Genomic DNA, 12,167 nt, shown 5'->3' on the forward strand with positions numbered 1-12,167 from the left:
CTCTGCTTTCCTTTCTTCTTCTTTTAACCTTTCCTGGAGTTCTCGTTCCACTCTCCTTTCCTCCGCTTGTTTCTCTTCCCTCCTCTCTTCTGCTTTCCTTTCTTCTTCTTTAATCCGTTCCTGGCTCCGTAATTGCAACTCCAGTTTCCGGAGCTCAACGTCTTCTGGTTCTTCGGGTAGCCACTCCCAGGCTAACTCGTCCCATGTTCCTACTCCCACCATAGATTGTATCACCGTGGCCTGCAACTCTGCCTTCCTCAAATTAGTTCGGACCTCCAAGTTAAAATGTTTGGCCAATTTCAAGAGGTCCGACTTTAGCAACGCTCGGAACTGTGCCTCACTCGGGGTTACCCCAAAGTTCTGTGCCACAAACGCCATGGTGCCTATCGTTAACACCTGTTAACCTTCACCCAAGACTTTACCCCAATTTCTCCAAAAAAATTTACCAATTAATAATTAATTAATAAATTTTAATTAATAAAAAATTATTATTTTATTATTTTATACAATTTTAAATCCCGGACGTAGACCCAATTGCGAAACCGCAAATCGTAATTTGGACGAGCCCCCAATTCTGTTACGTGGTCCCCTCGGTGAATACCTGGTCTCGGTGACCCCCGGACCGTGAGAGGAACTCCGCCAGCAAGCTGTATTATATAGGCGCTTTCGCCACGCAATCCATATGAATTTCACCCAGGAGACAACTGATTTTCCAGGATATATTCCCAATGGTAATGATACCATACAATTTCAATGACACAACCACGGAGATTTTCCCCGAGCAATCAACAATACACAACCATCAACAATATTTCAATGACACAACCAATTCCCTATGAGTAAGATGGCCATCTTATATATGTGTGTCCCGGTGAGTACTCACACCCCCTTTCGGTCTCTGCTCCTCACAATGTCTCTGGGCCCCTCCTGACCAAGATACTGGTCGGCGTCTCCGCACTCGGGCGGTTGAACGAACCCCGGGTGGACGTTTCTCCACCGGGCAGGTATCGTACCAGGCACCGTGGCTGCAGCCCCTCGTGGCCACGCGGAGCGGGTACGGTAGAGCAAGCCAAACCCCACGCCGCTTGCAAGGCGCGTTAGGCCCCAACGTGCGACCCGCACGCGTCTGTTTAGACGGTGCCGCGAACGATACCAGACGCGGGGTCGATGCACGGCCCCACGTCAACTTGACGTCTCCACCGGGCAGGTACACGTCCCGGTGATTCCTCTCGCCAGACCGGCTTCGGAACGCCGCTTTTCCACGCAGCGCAAGGTCGATCCCACCTTTTGGTCGGAGCGGGGCGAGGAAGAATAATACTCGTCCTTTTTTCCTCGTGTCTTTTCCTCTTCCGTTTCCGGTCACTTCCGTTTCCGGCCACTCCCTCAGAAGGGCTCCTGACCCTCCAACCACAACAACTACACAACAACTTAATATACTACACACGGATAAGCAAAGACCTGAATGGTAATTCACATACATTCACATAAATATGTAACAGAAGTAAAAAATATCATAAACCACAAACACATATGATTACCTTTTTAAACAGTCGCTACTGCTGTTGAACACTAAACTGAAAGAAATTTGGAGAAATCCAGACATCCATGAGGCAATCTATGCTTATTTCATAGACGAACGGACCTGAGCAAAGATCTACGGTAATCTATATACCCCACAAGGGTTAATAACACGACCCTTCAATGCCCCCTCCATGCCGTTTTTCCTAGGATGCTGCTAATAACAAAAATAATAACAGCCCTAATGAAAATAGCATAATCATGTTATTACAAAAAAAATTCCCCCCTCCCCAAGGGGTTTTGCGACGAGATATTGCCCTCCCCACCCCTCCACCCTCTACATCCCAGACACCCTCACAGAAGTAAATTATATTAAATGGTGAGGCACGGTCTGGTCCTTTAAATGACCTGATCTAACATATTGTGATGTCATGCACGGTCTCACCCTAAGTTAAAACAAGTCTGTGCCCCATGAGCGATGTGTGGTGAGGCGAGCGGAGCAAGTCTATCCACGCTAGTATTTATAAATCCTGCAAATCAACATGAGGCTTCTAGGAATTTAAAAAAACATCATTTTGACTACATCAGTAACGGCCTCCGAGAGAAACCTCGTTCCAAATTACACCTGGGCAGCTTTATGAAGCATAGAATGCCAAGGAAGGACTTAGCACGATGGAGGATGTCCAGTCGAGTCTGGCTTTTCAGGCCAACTTTGAAATGTGACTTGCCCATGGGAGATCATGGCTGAGATTGAAACCCAAGAGTTTGAGTGATTTAACCTCTTCGAGACGGTTGTTGAGAAAGTAGCTGGGAGGGTTTGTGGAACAGTCCTTTCGGATAGAGGGAGAGAGTGTGTGGGATTTATTAGGATTGAAAGACATGTTCCAGGTGTTTGACCAGTTTGTGAGTTTGTCATGGTCTCAGGAAATGGAAGAGGCTGCTGCATGTCTGTCAGGAGGATGCGGGATGTCACAGCAGAGGTTGGAGTCATCAGCAAAGAGATAAAGATGATTTTTCAGAGAGAGATCATTGATGAAGATGAGGAATAGGATACAACAACAACAACATGCATTTTAAAGGCCATTTTCCCTGCTAGAGCGGGGGTTAGCCTTGCGGTCCCCATGACAATCTTCTCCATTTTGCCCTATTTTCTGCATCTCTCCTTGTTAACCCCCTTGCCCGCATTTCTTCTTCCACCATCTTTAGCCAAGTCTTTCTTGGTCTTCCCTGTCTTCTACTTCCTTCTACATTCATTTCCATCACTCTTCTCAACCACAGTCACTTTCATCCTTCCTCAACACATGACCAAACCATCTCAACCTGTTCCTCTTCACAGCATCAATCACAGGCTCTATTCCCATCATCTTTCGCAATTCATCATTTGTCTTCCTCTCTCTCAACGATATTCCGCACATCGGTCGAACCATTCGCATTTCCACCCTTTCCAACCTTCATTGCTGCTCTACGTTCATTACCCATGTCTCGCTCCCATAAATCATAACACTTCTCACACATGCAGCATACACCTTTCCCTTCAGCTTCAACGACACCCCCCTCTTCATCAGCACGCCACTCAATTCCCGAAACTTCTTCCATGCACATCTCACTCGAGCAACCGTTGCCGAGTCTGATCCACCTTCTCCATTCAGCATGTCTCCGAGGTAGCAAAATGTTTTCACACCTTCCAGCTTCACGCCGTCTCTAAGATCCAACTCAACATTTCCTCCATCTGCAGCTCCCTCTGTGCACACCTTACATTTGAATGTAGCTGCCACACTGGTTAATGACCCTCTCAGACCACTACATTTTTGATGAACCCACTCAGCGCACATTGTACACTGAATGGAGTTCACTCCGACACCCTTCCTACACACAGCACAGGGCCACTTCCCAGTTCTTTCCACCTCACCACATGCTTTACCACTTGCCATCACCTTCGTCTTTCCGATATTCACCTTCAGACCTTTTGTCTCCATACATTCCTTCCACGTGTTCATCTTTTCCTTCAGTCCATCCATACTTTCCGCAATCAACACCAGATCATCTGCATACAACAACTCCCACGGTAAACCCTCCTTTACGTTCTGAGCCAGCACCTCCATCACAGCTACAAATAGTAGTGGACTTAGTACCGACCCCCTGATGCACTCCCACCTTCACCTCAAACTCACCACTGTTCCCGTCCTTCGTCCTTACAGCTGTGCGCACTCTTTTGTACATTGCCATCACTACTCTGATCAACCATTCCTCCACTCCTAACTTCCTCAATGCCCATGTCAATACTTTGCGTGGAACCCGATCGAATGCTTTCTCCAGATCAACAAACCCAAGAAACAACTTCTTTCTCTTCTCCATTTACTTCTCCTGCAACTGCCTCACAATGAAAAGTGCGTCTGTCGTTCCTCTTCCTGGCATGAATCCAAACTGCATTTCGTCGATCTTCACTTTCTTCCTTATCCTCCTCTCCAACACCCTTTCCAATACCTTCATTCCATGCTCCAATAACTTTATCGCTCGGTACGAGCCACACTCCAGAGGGTCACCTTTCCCCTTGTATAGAGGGATGAGGGTACTCAGTTCCTAATCCACTGGAATGCGGCCTTCTTTCACCACCAGATTACAGATCTCTGTCATTCTCTTCACACCCCAACTTCCTGCTGCCTTCAACATATCTCCCACAACTCCCGTCAGCCCTCCCACTTTTCTACCCTTCATTGCTTTTATCGCTTCCTCAACGTCCTTCTCAGTTATCTTCTCTGCCGGTCCTAAAACTGGGTTACTCTCTATGTTGCCATCCCATTCATTCTCTGTATTCAACAGCATTTCCATATATCTTTTCCATCTTCCTTTAACTCCATCTGGGTCCACAATGATTTGTCCCACTTCATCCTTCAAGCAACTCACCCCCATCACATCACACCTCTCTTTCGCTATCTGCTTTGCAATCCTGAATACTGCTTTCTGACCCTTTTCCGAATCCAAGCGTTCTCCGAACATTTTCCTACATGCCTCCTGCGCCTTTGCTACCTCTTTCTTTGCAGCCTTCCTGGCTGCCTTATAACTTTCATGCTCTGCTGTTTCTGCTCCCGTACCCTTCGCCTTCTGCCACTCCTTGAACTTCTTCCTCTTCTCCTCAATCCTCTTTCCAACTTCATCATCCCACCACCATGTTTCCGAGTGCCTCGGTGGTCCTTTTGTCCATCCACATACCTCACCAATGGCTCCCAACAGACTAGCTTTCATTGACATCCAACCACTTTCAAGCTCAACCACATCATCCTCGACCCTACTCAGCCTCTCTTTTAATGCCTCCCTTACTGTCACCTCTTTCAACCTCCACACCTTCATTCTCGGTTGGTACTTCACCCGCCGAGCTCTCCTCGCACCTTTCACCCTTACGTCGCAGACAACCAAGTGATGCTGTGAAACAGCCTCCTCACCCGGGATCACCTTTGTGTCCCGGAGGTGCCCCCTGTCTCGCCTACGCACCATCAGGTAGTCAACGGTTGTCGTCGACCCACCTGGCGTGTATGTAACAAGCTTATTATCCTCTTTCTGGAACTGAGTATTACAAATCAACAAATCAGCTCCATCAGCAAACTCCAGAATCCTTTCACCTTCTCCATTTCTCACACCATATCCGTAAACCCCATGAACTCCTTCAAAACCATCCATACTCCTTCCCACATCTCCATTTAGGTCTCCTCCTACCACAACAACTTCCTCATCTTTCACGTTTTCCATCAGCTTCCCTACCGCACACCAGAACTTGTCCTTCTCTTCATCGCTTCGACCAACCTGCGGAGCATATCCCGAGATGACGTTCACCAAGAGCTTTCCAATCATCATTTTCACCATCATCAACCTATCACTCACTCTAGTCACACTCACCACACTGTCTACAAACTCCTCAGAAAACAGGACACCAACACCATTCATGCCCTCCAGGCACCCTTGCCACACAAACTTGTATTTCTGTCCCTGCCTACCCTTCACCATTCTCACACCACTTCCCTTCCATCTCGTCTCTTGCACACAACATATGTCCACTCTTCTTCTGACCAATACTTCCACCACTTCTCCTGATTTCCCTGTCATTGTCCCTACATTCCATGTCCCAAACCTCAGAAACCGATCTCCACTTCGGGCTGTACCCTGCCCACATGTAGTTGTAATTGTCATGGTTCTCTTCTTGAGGCAATGTTTTTATGGCCGGATGCCCTTCCTAACGCCAACCCTCTTAGTCGCCTCTTATGACACGCAGGGATACGGCGTACCTATTCTTATCCAGGGTACACACTGGGATAGGATGGGGAATGAGGAATAGGATGGGGTATAGAATACCTTGGAGTACTCCAGCCTTGAGAAGGACAGGGGAAGAAAGGGCTCCATTGGCTGAGAGCCACATGTTGGCTACGAGAGTAGAGGAAGTCAGGAATCCAAGATTTTCGAAGAATCACTTGAAAATTAAAAAAGTTATAGTATCCGGATCCGGAACTTCACCAAAATCTAATCATTTCGTTGTTGTCCCGCTCCCAACCTCCCCACAAAGTTTGTCTGAGTGTGTCCATAATGTTTGGAAATATTGTTTTATTTATCGTTTTTGGCCCTAACCCTCAATGGCGAAGAATCAATTAAAAAATAAAATATTCTTGTATAATAATACATCTTCCCCCAAAATACATCATAATATATCATAATAATAATATCAATAATATAATATAATAATACATATATATAATAATAATAAATAAATTATTATATACAGTATAATAATAATACTGTATATATAATATAATTATAATATATATATATATAATATATGTATATATATATATATATATATATATATATATATATATATATATATATGTATATATATATATATATATATATATATATATATATATACAGTATATATATATATATATATTATATTATATGTTATAATAATAATATATACAGTATATATAATAATATATAATATAATATATTATATAATATAATAATATATAATATAATAATTTATAATATAATAATATATAATATAATAATAATAATAATTATATATATATATATATATATATATATATATATATATAATATAATATTATATATATATATATATATATATATATATATATATATAATATAATATAATATAATATAATAATATATCATCATAATACATAACAGAATTACACATCTTCCCCAAAATCCAATCATTCCGTCCATGTCATGAGGGCCGGTAATACACCCAACATGTCCACCAAGTTTCACCTGAATCTGTCCAAAACTTTTGAGATATCATATTATAGACCTATATATCGTTTTTGGTTATATCTCTTATTGGTGTAGAACCAGTTATAAAATTATTGTATCCAGATCCGGATGTGGATCTTCAACAAATCGAATCATTTCGTCCTTGCCACAAACCCAACCTTCCCTCCAAGATTCGACTGAATTGTCCACAACCTTTTGAGATATCCTGCTCACAGACAAACAAACAAACAGACAGACAGACATGGGGTGAACACATAACCTCTGTCCACCTTCGATGGTGGAGGTAGTGATAAACTCCTTCAAAGACCAAACTGTTTTAAGCATCGTGCTGGGTGGATAGCCTTTGGAAGTTAATTGGGTTATGATTTTTCATTATCTACTGGAACTGTGCGTGGAAGGTTTAAGAAAAATGCAACAACTGAGTTGATTCGAGGTGACATGTATCAATGAATAAGGCAAAAATATTGGTCTTTGTTCGGGTCGGTAAGTGAGAGTTCTGTGCGCTTCAGTGATCCTGATTGATGAAACCCAGCTTGGTTCCGGCAATTGCTTGTATCTGCAAAACAAGCGCGTTTGCTACGGAGTTAAGACTAACATGGGAAAAGGTGGGAAGACAAGCCCTAATCCCAGAGCATAAGCATAGGCTAAAAAAGAAAAGATAATACAGGTACTTAAAATAGAATACCCCTGGAGTGACTATGGTAATGAGAGTAGCCTGCATTTACTGAGAAAATGGTCCACGACTCAAAACAATGACGTTTAAACCTACAGACTTGAATTACCCGATTGTTTGTTAAATGCATTCACATCAGCATAATCGCAGGTGTAGGGAACCCCCGAGGAGAAGGTCTGCTTGTTAATCAGCGCTTTCTGCAGGCAGCGATGGAGAGCAAATGATCCGGTTGTGGAAAGCTTTGCATTGCAAATTTCAAACCGGGGTCTTTAATATAACATCGTCGGTTTGGTCGCCCGGGCTTCGTTTCCTTTTCTGCACAGTTAATGGGCCATCTTGCTTCTCGTGATGCACACCTATATGTACCTCTGCGTAATTATCTATTCCATTTCCCGTTGGACGCTCAACGCAATTTGCCATCCGGCTCGTTATCGACTGGGAAATTCCTGGATTTGTGAAGGCGTAGACGATGCTAGACACGACACGGACAAGATCTTCTTTGGAATTAGGCTGGGGTACCGGGTCAAACAGCCATCTATGCCAAAAACTACATGAATGAGAGCAAGCGTTTTATACTTCACCCACCCCCCTTCACGCACCTCCTCCCCCCAAGCCCTCTCCCTCCCACAGATCTCCCGATGTCCCTGCTCTCAAATGTTGTGTTTGTGTGCTTCCCCCTCTCTCCCCATCTTGTTTACCGCTCCCCTTATTATATGTTTTATGTGTCTGTTTGACTTTTTGTGTGATTAATGTTAGCTCTTCCACGAGCCTCGATCTTGTATACAAAAAAAAAAAAGCAGACGATGTGTGTTTGTATGTATGTTTTTTTTGGTGGCTTATTAACCAATAACCTCCTTTCCAGGTGAGTACTCGACCATGTGAGCATGCATTTTCGAGGCATACACCCACTGTCTCGGTCGCTCAGATATTCTGGTCACTCAGATATACACTCCACGCAATACCCAGAAGACAAGAATTTGGTATTTGTCTTGGGTGAAGGCAGGCAATGGAACATTATTTTCGAATTACACCGTGTGATCTTGAACCCCTGAGCTATAGTGCTCCAAGTGAAAACAGGCATGTTTACAACCGCTACACTACACAAAGATGTTATTACCCGTTTCCGGGCGTCATAATTGCTGAAAAATCAAGTTACCGGGTAATGTATAAAGTCACTTCAATGTATTGTGTTGCACAGCAAGTGTTTTCTGAAGGTCAATAATGAGCTCCATGTGAACGCACCAGTATATAATGCCCCAAAAAGTGAAATGACATCTAATTGGGTATCAGGATATCACTATCATCAAATATTGGTATACATAGCAAGTGCAATAAGCCTGGTGTTGGCTTAGCGGTTAGGGTGCTGGCTTGGGATCCTGGGATCCTGGGTTTGAATCCCGGTCGATCGCTGAATTAGCACCAGGGGGATTGACTCAGCCTGTCATCCTTCCAAGGTTGGCAAATTGAGTACCAGCTCACTGTTAATTCCCTGTGTCGCAAGAGGGGACTAACAGGGCATCCGGCTGTAAAACATTGCTTCAAAAAGGGGACCATGGTCCCCGAAAAAGGCCAACCCCTGCTCTGCGGGGAAAAATGGCCTCTGAAGGTGGTTTTTTTTTAATACCAAGTGTTATAATGCACCATTCTTTCATCAAAGCGAGCGCCACTTGGTCTCTTGACTTTGGTACTCGGGTTCAGTCTAGGATTGCAATCTGGTGACTCCAGCCAGAAGGTTCAGTCTGGGATTGCAGTGAGTTAACTCTGACCCTCAGCATTTGTGGTGGATTGTCATGTGTTCACTCTGGTCCTCAGATGCATTGGTGGATTGTAGTGTACTAGCTCGGCCACCCCAATTTGAGGGGTTTATTGTCGTGTGTATACTGGTCCACAGAGAGCAGTGGAACACTTCTCAGGGTGGTTCCATTGGGTTTAAATCGGCACCTGGTGTTAACCACCACAGATTTTCAATGTCGTTGACCTTAACCTTTTTTTTTGGTATACTAAGTCGTGGCTCATGTAAGAGCTAAAAATCACAACTTCCTGCCATCTTCAGTCAAACGGCAGGCCGGGCCAGCCCGCAACTGAAAGATTTGATCCAAAATGTGTAATCATATCCAATGGAAAACATCAATCACCTTGTGCAGTGTAATCAGATAATGTCTTTTATGACCTATTTTATGAAAAGATTATTAAATTACGACATTACGTTCGAGAAGATTACCATAGCAAAGAAGCGCACGAATTTGTCGTGACTGCTCTTGTTTCTTCTTCTTAATGTTTGATGATTCAATTTTACTCTATGGATGTGATCCTGACTGGTCCGCAAACTTGCCGCCGCAGGTGTCCTGCTAGATTCCAAAGAGTGCGACTGGCATCAGTAGAGGGCGCTCCCTTCCACATGTTCGTTCTTCGAGGCCCTGGGGTCTTATGGCTTAGACTTGAACGCAGCTAAGCTATAACCTACAGGGAGACCGGTGGGATCTACGATCGGGTTGGTGGAACCGATGGACAGAGACCTCCATGCGTCCCTGGATTTGTGTTGCTCGGCCATTTTGCACTGCGTTCGCACCGATGTGGAGGAACTGTTTCTGTTAGGGAAAGCAAACTTTGAGCATTATATAGATCCCATCCACAACTGATACACTTTTGTTTGGGAATGTTGGCGCATCGCTTCCTAGGTGATGCATGTCTGTGCTATTTGATTAGTGACACTTGGTGAACAGAAATTTTATGCCGAGGGCAACCATGAACTGAAAATATATTCTGCACTGTGTTTTCAGAGCAGCAACTACTCATATTCACTCATTTTCTCCCTTTTCTGTCTATACACAGCCAGTTTGCAATACCAAGAAAAGGAACATGTCTTTGGACTGGTTGTTTGTACTTTGACTGTTCTGTGTCTACGTGTATTGTGTTTGGTCGTTAATTGGATGTGGACGACGGTATTGTTTTCCATTCAGGCTGCAAAGATGTACCTGGAAAAATGACACTTATGGCTAACTCTAAACGACTCAAGACCATCTTGTGCCAAGGTTAGTCCTTTAGGTGTCTACACCATGGGGAGGACACAAATAGGGCTGTAAAACAAAGCCCAATCAATCATATCCTGAAATCGCTTGGTTTTCTATCTGCTGATGAGTCGGAAAAGGCTGAAGAACCTCACCATTTCAACATGAACCTCAGGTGTTCATGATGATTTTTATGGGAATAATACATATATGCAGTGAGGATCATGAGCTGACATGGGCGTTTATTAAGTTATCAGAGCGAGATACTCAAAGAAGCCAGAAAAGCCAAGGTTTTCTTTATTTTATAATATGTGTGTCTCATTAGTAAGAAAATGTATAGTCCAACAGGATGGTGCAAAGATGGCGTTCTTATCTTTGAGCAAACATGATTATATACATATGTACAGGATGTAGGCGTTTCACAGGCAGGGTGATGCATCGCAAAGCGCACTGTCCCTCAGTTGGGCATTAAGCTGGGTGTCCTGTCTGCTCTGATTAGTTGGTGGAAGTCAAAGATCACACAGTGTCATTTGCAAAGGTAAGCAACTAATAACCAGCATCCTGAACAAAATTCTAATACCTGTGCAAATCAGCTCCAGTACAATGGCAGACCTATCAGCCCAGTTAAACTTCAGCTAAAATGTGTCGCTGGCTGATCATAAAAGAAGATGGGAATAATTTGAGCCATTAAACGAACGATATGTGTCTGTATATACATATACTGTGTGTATATATATATATGATTTCAAAACACACCTGGTGACAAGTCCTCAGTCGAGGTCCTCAGCATCATCCCGTTTCGGCCCTTCAACCTCGATACGGTCAGCTAAGGTGAGACAGCAGGGGTAGCACATACGCCTCCACATCATGCAGCAGCTACACCTGGATGCATACATACCCCCACCTCCAGCCAGTAAGAACACAGACTACAACAACAAACTCCCAGAATCTACAACCCCTCACCGACTCACTCACACACCAAAAAAAAATCACACCTAATCAACCGACCACCGACCCTTACATGTCCCACACACATGCACCACTCAAACAAAAACACATCCATGCAAAACCACACGCACTCCTGCAACACACACACACACACACACACACACACACACTCCTGCAACACACAAACACCATTCACACATCTCCATTTCTCTTCTAGGCTCAGTCACTACCCCTTTAGGCTGGAATGAACCACCATCCACAACCTCAACCTATACCGTTTGAAGTACCTCCATTACCTTCCTCCAAATCCAAAGTGAGCCTTTCAAGGCAACCTGGGCCACTTTGTCACACATCCTCCTTCTTTCTGTCCCACACACTCCAAGCTGAGCAAGAAATGCAGAGAAGCAATTGCCAATATACCCTCTACACCCCACCTCAAATGGCTGACATGAAACTCGCCAACCCTTCTCCCGGCACTCGACCTCCAGCTCACTGTACTTTCCTCTCTTCCTCTCGTGAACCTCCTCCATGCTCTCTTCCCAAGGTACAGACAATTCCCCTAAGATGACCTGTCGTGTTGCACCTGACCAGAGGACAAAGTCAGGCCGCAACCTTGTCACACAGATCTCTTCTGGGAATACCAATTGTGGCTTTAGGTCTGCCACCACCTGCCAATCACAAGCATCTGACTGCCCTCTTGCTTTCCACCTCCTCCTCTTTCCACCTCTTACCACTTG

The 12,167-nt window shown here is 44.2% G+C and overlaps 1 protein-coding gene across 2 annotated transcripts in view; it reads left to right on the forward strand.

Annotated features, from left to right (window-relative positions):
* Nucleotides 1-11,462, forward strand: part of LOC137423117 (potassium voltage-gated channel subfamily A member 1-like) — a 188,715-nt gene extending 177,253 nt beyond the window's left edge. Inside the window, exon 2 of one of the 2 annotated variants that reach the window (XM_068109945.2) lies at nt 9,815-11,462. The gene's annotated coding sequence lies outside the window, so the exon portion shown is untranslated. The remainder of the gene's footprint in view (nt 1-9,814) is intronic. The other variant, XM_068109946.2, reaches the window with a different exon arrangement.
* Nucleotides 11,463-12,167: the final 705 nt, after the last annotated feature.

This window comes from Myxine glutinosa, chromosome 3 (genome assembly GCF_964187855.1).
Source record: "Myxine glutinosa chromosome 3, kmMyxGlut1.1, whole genome shotgun sequence".
Lineage (NCBI taxonomy): Eukaryota > Metazoa > Chordata > Myxini > Myxiniformes > Myxinidae > Myxine > Myxine glutinosa.